General features: G+C 39.7%; 1 long non-coding RNA gene across 1 annotated transcript; it reads right to left on the minus strand.

Moving 5' to 3' along the window:
* Positions 1-7,321: 7,321 nt before the first annotated feature.
* On the minus strand, positions 7,322-7,986 carry LOC117524416. Its single transcript, XR_004564767.1, has 3 exons — positions 7,976-7,986; positions 7,622-7,625; positions 7,322-7,435 (listed from the first exon to the last, which is right to left on the minus strand). It is a non-coding gene; the product is annotated as an uncharacterized LOC117524416 (long non-coding RNA).
* Between the last annotated feature and the right edge of the window lie 342 nt (positions 7,987-8,328).

The following is an 8,328-nucleotide window of genomic DNA, read 5'->3' on the forward strand; positions in this document are numbered from 1 at the left end:
CGTCGTGAGAGAACAGAGAAGTTTCAGAAGAAGTCGGTTCAGCATTTTATCCGGATATTCCACTGTTAAAGGAGATTTTTTTAATGAAAGACGTGCGGGCGGATTGCAGCGTCGGCTCGCAGCCGCCGCGATGCTCCGTCACAGGAAAAACACCTCCGTTGGAAGCCTTAAGGACAAGTTGGAACATCTCCAGCTGATAAACAATTTCTCATATACTCACTCCACTGAAAGCCATCAAAAGCCAACTGGATTTTTACAAATGGTTATCAACATGGAGGTGTTTTTCCTGTGCCGCCGCGCCGCGTCGGCTGCGTCCCGATGCGCGGACCCGTCCGCACATCTTTCATTAAAAAAAATCTCCTTTAACAGTGGAATATCCAGATAAAATGCTGGAAACCGACTTCTTCTGAAACTTCTCTGTTCTCTCACGACGTCCTGGATCAACAGAGCCTGAAATGTGGAGGTTTTAAGCTTGAAACAGGCTGCTGACGCTGCCTGAGAGCGCTGAGCGACGTCTCGCACCGTGAAAAGTCCTTAAAGCGACAGAATCACCTCAAAATCTCTCATCAGCTGTTAAAATTTTCACTGAAAACCAGCTTAATTTTTCGAACCGTGTCCACTTCGATGTGTCTCACAGGTTTAGAAAAAATTTTGATCAAACAAAGCGCCAGTCTCTCAGCAACTTCTCAGACAAAGGAATTCCGATGAGGGGCTGGACGACTCCTCCCACAAGGAGTGCTCACAGGCGAATGACGTCACCGACAGGCGTGGAAAAACTCACGCATGCGCACGAGGGTTCAAGCATGTCTGACGTAAAAACATATGAATGAAATCCATATAGTTTTTGAAAAAAATAAAAAGGACCTATACTTTACGGACAGCCCTCGTATGACTTTTGTGTGACTTCATTATGAACATTTATTCATGCTTTCTACCACCCATCTAGGCTTCTTGATTGTTGAGATACACAAAAAAGGTGTTTTTCATTCTTTTGCCTCTCACCAAACTACTTCCAAATTCTAATCACCTCAAGATATCTGTCGAAGTACTATTCCAACCAAGTTTGATCCATCTAGGCTTCTTGGTTGTTGAGACATACACCATGATTTTTTTTTTTTTTTTTTGCATCATGTTTTCCTTGAACTACATTTCTTTTACTAACCTACTCCAAAATCGAATCACCTCTAGACATCTACCTAACTAATAATCCCACCATGTTTGAAGGAAATCCTCCCAGCTGTTTTTGAGTTATCTTGTCCATAGCCACACACACACAGACATGCACACTAATGAAAAATAATATTACTGGTTTGTCAACACAAGGTAAAAATGTGATAAACATCAAATGAGCCCATTTCTTCAGCCACAAATAAGCGCTCAAAATATTAATGAGTCATTTGCAGTGATTCAGCTTTTGAAACATTCAAAACAGAAAAAGTCATTAATTCAAAAATCTATTTGTTACAAAATGCTCAAAGCATGAAATAAAACAAGGCATCCAGATGGTTGCAGTGCCTTGCCACCGCCAGCTAATTCTTCAACTACACATGATGTCGTTGACATCAAAAAGCAAAAGTCTTTGCGGAAAACCACAATTCAATGTCATATCTACTTTCTGAGTCATTAATGTATTTTTGACAACAATCTCTACTTTGACCTTGACCTTAATAAGACCTGTGTTGTGAGAGGACTTTCAACTGAGTTAATCCACCACATCCAAGTCTATGACTGACCTCCTAAAATGCTCCAAATAAAAAAATGAACCAATAACTTTAAACAATGATTACTGATTCAAAAATTCGGCAATCCCATACACTAACAGCACTATCCTGATTATTTAAGTGTGGTTTAAACTCGAACGCATATATTGTACTTCGAATGTGTGCAGTATCACTTTGCTATTTAACAGAGTGTGTAATATGAATGCAAATTAAGGTGCAGGATGCCAAGGGGCTGTATTTAGTCATTTCATTAATCATGTTTTGGGTTTAACATGAATAAAAACAAACCAGGTCATCATCTGTTGTGTGGGCTTGAACCTGGAGCATAATCAGATATGAGAGGTTTTCTGGCAAGTAAACAGATCTGCATGTTAAAGTGTGGCAGATTATTTACTGTAGCAGGAGCCATCCACCACAGCTCCCTGAGGTGAAGCAATTAAACGCCTTGTTCATGCAACCCCTCACATCCTCCGTAACAATCTGCTCCATGTGCCATCAGGTGCAGACAGCCCCTAAATTGAAGCCAATAGAAGACTGAATTTTGCCGTCATGCAAGCAGACACGCTTACTCGTTTACAATACCCTCTTCTTTAATGGTAATTATGTTCTGCCGGCGTGCAGAGCTGGATTTGGACATGGCAGACAGTGCGCCTCGAAAACATCAGAGTGTGTGACACACATTAAGGTTTGTAAGCTCATGACTGCCAATGTGAGAAAAGTGAAGAAAATCCTTCCATATCCTCCCATTTATAGTCCTCACACTAAATGCACAAATTATACTTCACATCAAGAAAAGAAGGGACGCTTTGACAAAAGACATGTAAACCCTTCTGTTATGAATACGGCAAATTGATGTTTCTAAGAGGCTTTAGCAGCCCGGGAGTGTTCTGCATTACAAAGTCAGGCAGTTTTCACAACATCCCACTTTGAGATTTCCTGCCGGTATGAAAACAAATTAATAATATTCTCCAGCTCAGACTTACCTTGTCTGAATATCTTATTCCTGATCTCCAGCACACTGAGAGCATTAAGGCTGCAAGGGTGCCAAGCCTGCCTTTGCCTGAGCTATTATTGATAACCATCCTTTTTTTCCTGTCATTTAAAGTGACAAAAACAGAAAGCATGAGACTGTATGCTATTAAATCATATAACATAACACAATGCTAAAATACCCTCAACCGTATGAGTAGGGATGGGTATCGAGAACCGGTTCCTTTCGGGTATCGTTAAGAAATTATTCGATCCACTGACATCAATAAGCTTTTGGCTTAATGACCTGTTACGGTCTTCTGAAACAGTTGATAGATGTATTTTATAACTTAAAAACAGGACCGATGCTAACACGTTAGCATGTCTATGGCATTTTCAATGTTAAAATTAGCATTAAGCAGTTGCAGCTGTCAAGCGTTTGTTGTCGTAAAATAGTCAAATGTATTATAAATTGTAATATATTTTAAATTTATTTTTGTTTGTGTATTAATAATAATAGCAAGCACAACAATAATAGTAATAATAACTAATCTAATAAATGCGCTCTGTGGCGTATTCGTCCGCTCCTCTTTCCATGACAAAAACTCCTGTAACAGTGGAATGTGCCGAAAAAGTCTTGATGTCCACGTCTTCTGCCATTTCTGTGGTAGTCAGACGACGTCCCGGATCAACACAGCGTTCAGTTTGGAAATGATCTGGTCGTTTGAGCCTGTTGATCGCCGCTCGGAACGCGGCGCGCCCTCAGTCGCTGTGGGCGGTCTTTAAACCGGCTGTAACACTCCTCAATCTGTGTGATCCCCATAAAATCGTGCGTGAAAGCCATCTGAATTTAGCAAATGGTGTCCACCTGGCTGTCTCTCACAGTTTCTGGAAAAATTTGATGCAGCAAAGCTCCAAATCATTCAGAATCGATAATGGCATTGATAGATAAAATCTTATCAATACCCATCCCTATGTATGAGCATTGTCATCTTTATAATTTACAGTTGTTTAATTGGTATCCCAGTGCAAATTATATATGTGTGTGTGTGTGTGTGTATGTTATTTACATTATTAAAATCCTATTGTCTTATGTACAGTTTGTACATGTTCAATAAAGCCCCTCTATCAATCAATCAATTATAAACAATATTGAAATTTTAATGCTGTCTGCAGGAGGACATGCGTGTGAGCATACATGAGCTTTTGACAAGAGCAGAAGTTAGCTTTGCGTTAGCGTGCACGCTGACATCCGCGAAATGTCTTGTAAATCATTCAATTGTTATCAAGTTACAAAAATAACATTTTCAGTTTTAGAAGTGTTTATTTCTCGCTAGCTTTTACATAATATATGAAAAAGTGGTTATATTTACACACAAACAAAACAGCTTTGTAGCTAGCTAGACCAGCCTGTGATATCACCACGCTCACGTCCACAAAATGTCTTGTAAGTCACTTCAGAGGTGTTATCAGGTTACAAAAATAGCATTTTCAGTTTTAGAAGTGTTTATTTCTCACTAGTTTTTACATAATATATGAGAAACATGCTATATAAACACATAAACAAAACGGTTTTGCAACGCCAGAGAGAGGCCAGCCACTGACATCACAGTGCTGCTCTACTCTGATTGGCTATCACCCTGGCACTCAAAAACAACACCAAAAAAGGAACAGAATGAAACTGAATTTTAACCTCTTAAAATACCTATTAAAATAGGTCAAGGTTAGCCATCTTTGAACTTGTCCAAGGTCTGTGTCCCAAGAATGTTCCCTGTGAATTTGAAGACTCTTGCAGTAATAGGATTGGACTTATGCTGAGCACAGACAGACAGATGGACGGACAGACGGATGGACACAAAGTCTTTGCAATACCCGATGGCCATATTTGATGGCCTCGGGTAAAATGTGTGTTTGTATGTCAGAATAATGTCAGGGTAAATGGTCTAGATTTCTATAACACTTTTCAATCTGATGGAGACACTCAAAGCACTTTACAATGATGCCTCACACACGCACAAGTGTTTGAGTGCTACCATGCAAGGTGTGCAATTTACAAAAGCCTTTTGTGTCATCTGCATCTCTCTCTCTGCTCTTTTTTGTTACATTAAGCCTTGTGTCATTCCATGGCAACTGTCATTTTATGCATATTTCACATATTCAGTGCATCCAGACAGTATTCACAGCACCTCGCTTTTTCCACATTTTGTTATGGTTCATCCTCATTCCAAAATGGAGTAAATTATTTTTTCCCTCAATATTCTACTCACAACACCCCATAATGACAACATGACAGAAGGTTGTGTTTTTTGTTTTGCAAATTTATCAAAAATTAAAAAAAAAGAAATAACACATACGTAAGTATTCACAGCCTTTGCTCAATACTTTGTTGATGCACCTTTGGCAGCCTTTACAGTCTCAAGTCTTCTTGAATATGATGCCACAAGCTTGATACACCTATCTGTGGGCAGTTTTGCCCATTCCTCTTTGGAGCACATCTCAAGCTGTATTGGATGGGGAGTGTCGGTGCACAGCCATTTTCAGATATCTCCAGAGATGTTCAATTGGATTCAGGTCTGTACTCTGGCTGGGTCAAGAACATTCACAAAGTTGTCCTGAAGCCACTCCCTTTGATATCTTGGCTGTGTGCTTAGGGTCACTGTCCTGTTGAAAGATGACCCGTCACCCTAGTCTGAGGTCAAGAACGATCTAGAGCAGGTTTTCATCCAGGATGTCTCTGTACATGGCTGGATTATTTTTTTTAATAAATTAGCAAAAATCTAAAAAAAAAAAACTTTTTTCACATTTTCATTATGGGGAATTGTGTGTAGAATTTTGAGGAAAAAAAGAATTTCATCCATTTTGGAATAAGGCTGTAACATAACAAAATGTGGAAAAAGTACAGCGCTGTGATGCACTGTAATATGCGCCAAAAACCAGCCTGTTGCCATAGCTCAGCAAAAGCTGAGAGAGTCACAGCAACTGTCATTTTGTGCATATTTCACATAAAATATGCACAGGAAAACCGGCCTGTTGCCATGCCTCAGCAAAAGCTGATTGAGCCATCAACCCATCAATCAGCTCTATTAGTCTGCCAAATTACAGAGAAGGACTTTAAAATTTAAAACCATCTCAGAGTGACACTATTGAGAAGCAACAAAGCCCAGATCTTGGGATTATGGGGGGCCATAGCATGCTGTGTTTAACTCAGCCACATGGGGTGTGCAGCCAGTACATTCTGAGTGCCGGTCCCAAGCCCGGATAAATGAGGAGGGTTGCGTCAGGAAGGGCATCCGGCGTAAAACAAGCCAACCCAACTATGCAGACTAAGAATCGAATTTCCATACCGGATCGGTCGCGGCCCGGGTTAACAACGTCCGCCACCAGTGCTGTTGCCCAACAGGGTGCCAGTGGAAATTGGGCTACTGCTGGGTGAAGAGGATGATACAGAAGACAAGGTGAGATGGAAACGATTGATCTGCTGTGGCGACCCCTAACGGGAACAGCCGAAAGACAAAGAAGAAGAAGAAGATAGCATGCCGTGTTTGTGCTTGTTGCATTCCAGACATGCTACGCTTTTGGCACATATGTATATCTCACCATGTTGATGCAAAATAGTAATTATAAAACTTTATGAACACTGCTTCCAGGGTGCCACGCCCACTCCTGGGCTTCTCCATTTTAAAGGCGTTAACATAAAAGTGCTTATTTTTACAAGCACAACTTTGACTATATACTCATGTTTCATTATACATTCATTATTTTACTGTCACAGAGTCACTGAAGCCTTATATTTGGAAGTGTCGTGATTTCACCCACCAAGATAAATCTGACTTGGCTGTGAAGCTTTTGAATCAAAGGCAGTGATGTGTGAGTGCACTATTACAGCTCTTTGGGAAATTGCCTACAGTATGTAATGTGCCAGATTTAATTTAAATTCAGATCCTGTTACACTGTTGCACATCCCATTTGTCTCTTCCTCGGCCATGCTGAAGCTGAAAGTCAAACTCACTGTTGGAGGAAGATGGACTACCCACTTGATGAACTATGAAATGCCACTATCAGTTATTCTGATTAACCTCTTAAGCCAGAGAAATAAATTACCCTGATAATTCTTCCGTCATATTTCCCCAAATCTGTACAATTTATCCCACTACGTCTGTTTCTTCAGGGTCCAAACTCACTTTAATAGGGCCTATTCCATGATTGAATGCTTGAATGATTTGAATATTAGGACTTGGCAGTTTTTCCTCAGTGCTGGTGGCCATGTTGGAGTGCAGCTCAATCCTACAAAAAGAAAACTGGAACGGGTACTTCGAGGGTACAGCACTAGTGCCTTATGTTTGACACCAATTTGTGCAAATTAATCCTTTGTGATTAAGTGATACCAAAGTATACGATTCTATGTCACCTTGCAAGACCAATTTTGTCCAAAAGTGATCCGCCTTAACCTTTACTAAAACACAACCTGTCCACTATGTTTAATCCATCTGAAACCTTGGCCTTTCAAGGTTACCTAAAGTCAAAGGTTATGTAACCGGTTGAACTCATACTATGGTTTAATGCTAATCTTATTCCTTCAAAATAACCATTTTAAATATCACCTATACATAACCATTGGGTCAATGTGATGCCAACATTTAACCAATTTTTCTCAAAATCAAGTCAATTTGTCCATGGATGACCCTCAATGATTCCACCAAGTTTGGTCCAAATTAGAGCAAAAAACTAGTCAAATTATTTTAACACTTGGACGGATGAGAGGACAGATGGACACACAAGAATGAAAACAATAACCTTACATGTGCTCCTGCTGCATACGGCGGTAAAGATCTTCACACAAACATGGGAAGAACATGCAAACTCCACACAGAAAGGACCAGACGGGAAGCGATCCCATGACCTACTTCCTGTGAGGTAACAGTGCTAACCACCAAGCTCAGACTGTAATTCCTAAATGGCTAATGTGATATTTTTGTTAAACCCCTTGCAATAAACCTAAAGTCTACACTTCCAACACGTCTACACTTTTTGTTTCATTTTAAATCCATTGTAGAGGTGTACAAAGGCAAAATTTGACAAATTGGATCACCGTCCCATTACTTAAAGTTGCTTTAGATTTTTCGCAAATTGACAAAATGTAATTGTGTTGAATTTATTTACTGTAAAGTGTCTTTATTTGTGTGGTAGATTACAAAATTTACAGCTTATTGCTGTAAAATACCATATTTATTTTGGTGGGATTCCAGGGCAAACGTTGTGTTTTCTCTATCAGATTAATTTAGCACAAGGACAAGATTAAAAATTCATCCTGAATTTGATGGAAACTAGGAATTCAGACATTTTGGCTTACAAATAGGAAAAATACATCTATAAAGCTATGATAAAATGCCTGTCTCCCCTTCAACTCATTTTGGCAAACCAAGATAAACACTGCAACTGTAACTTATGTTAATATTGACAAGTGACTCAGCAGAATTGTATGAATGTTGTCCTACCTGTCCAGCAGATAGCCAGCAAACTTTCACCTGAAATATGTCCAGATTTTATCTGCAGTTCTTTCCAATCAGCTCTGTGGTGGCCTATGTTCATTACTTCTGTCACTTTTTTAGCCCTTTCAAACACAGTTGAAGTTCTACCA

This window comes from Thalassophryne amazonica, chromosome 14 (assembly GCF_902500255.1).
Source record: "Thalassophryne amazonica chromosome 14, fThaAma1.1, whole genome shotgun sequence".
Classification (NCBI taxonomy): Eukaryota; Metazoa; Chordata; class Actinopteri; order Batrachoidiformes; family Batrachoididae; genus Thalassophryne; species Thalassophryne amazonica.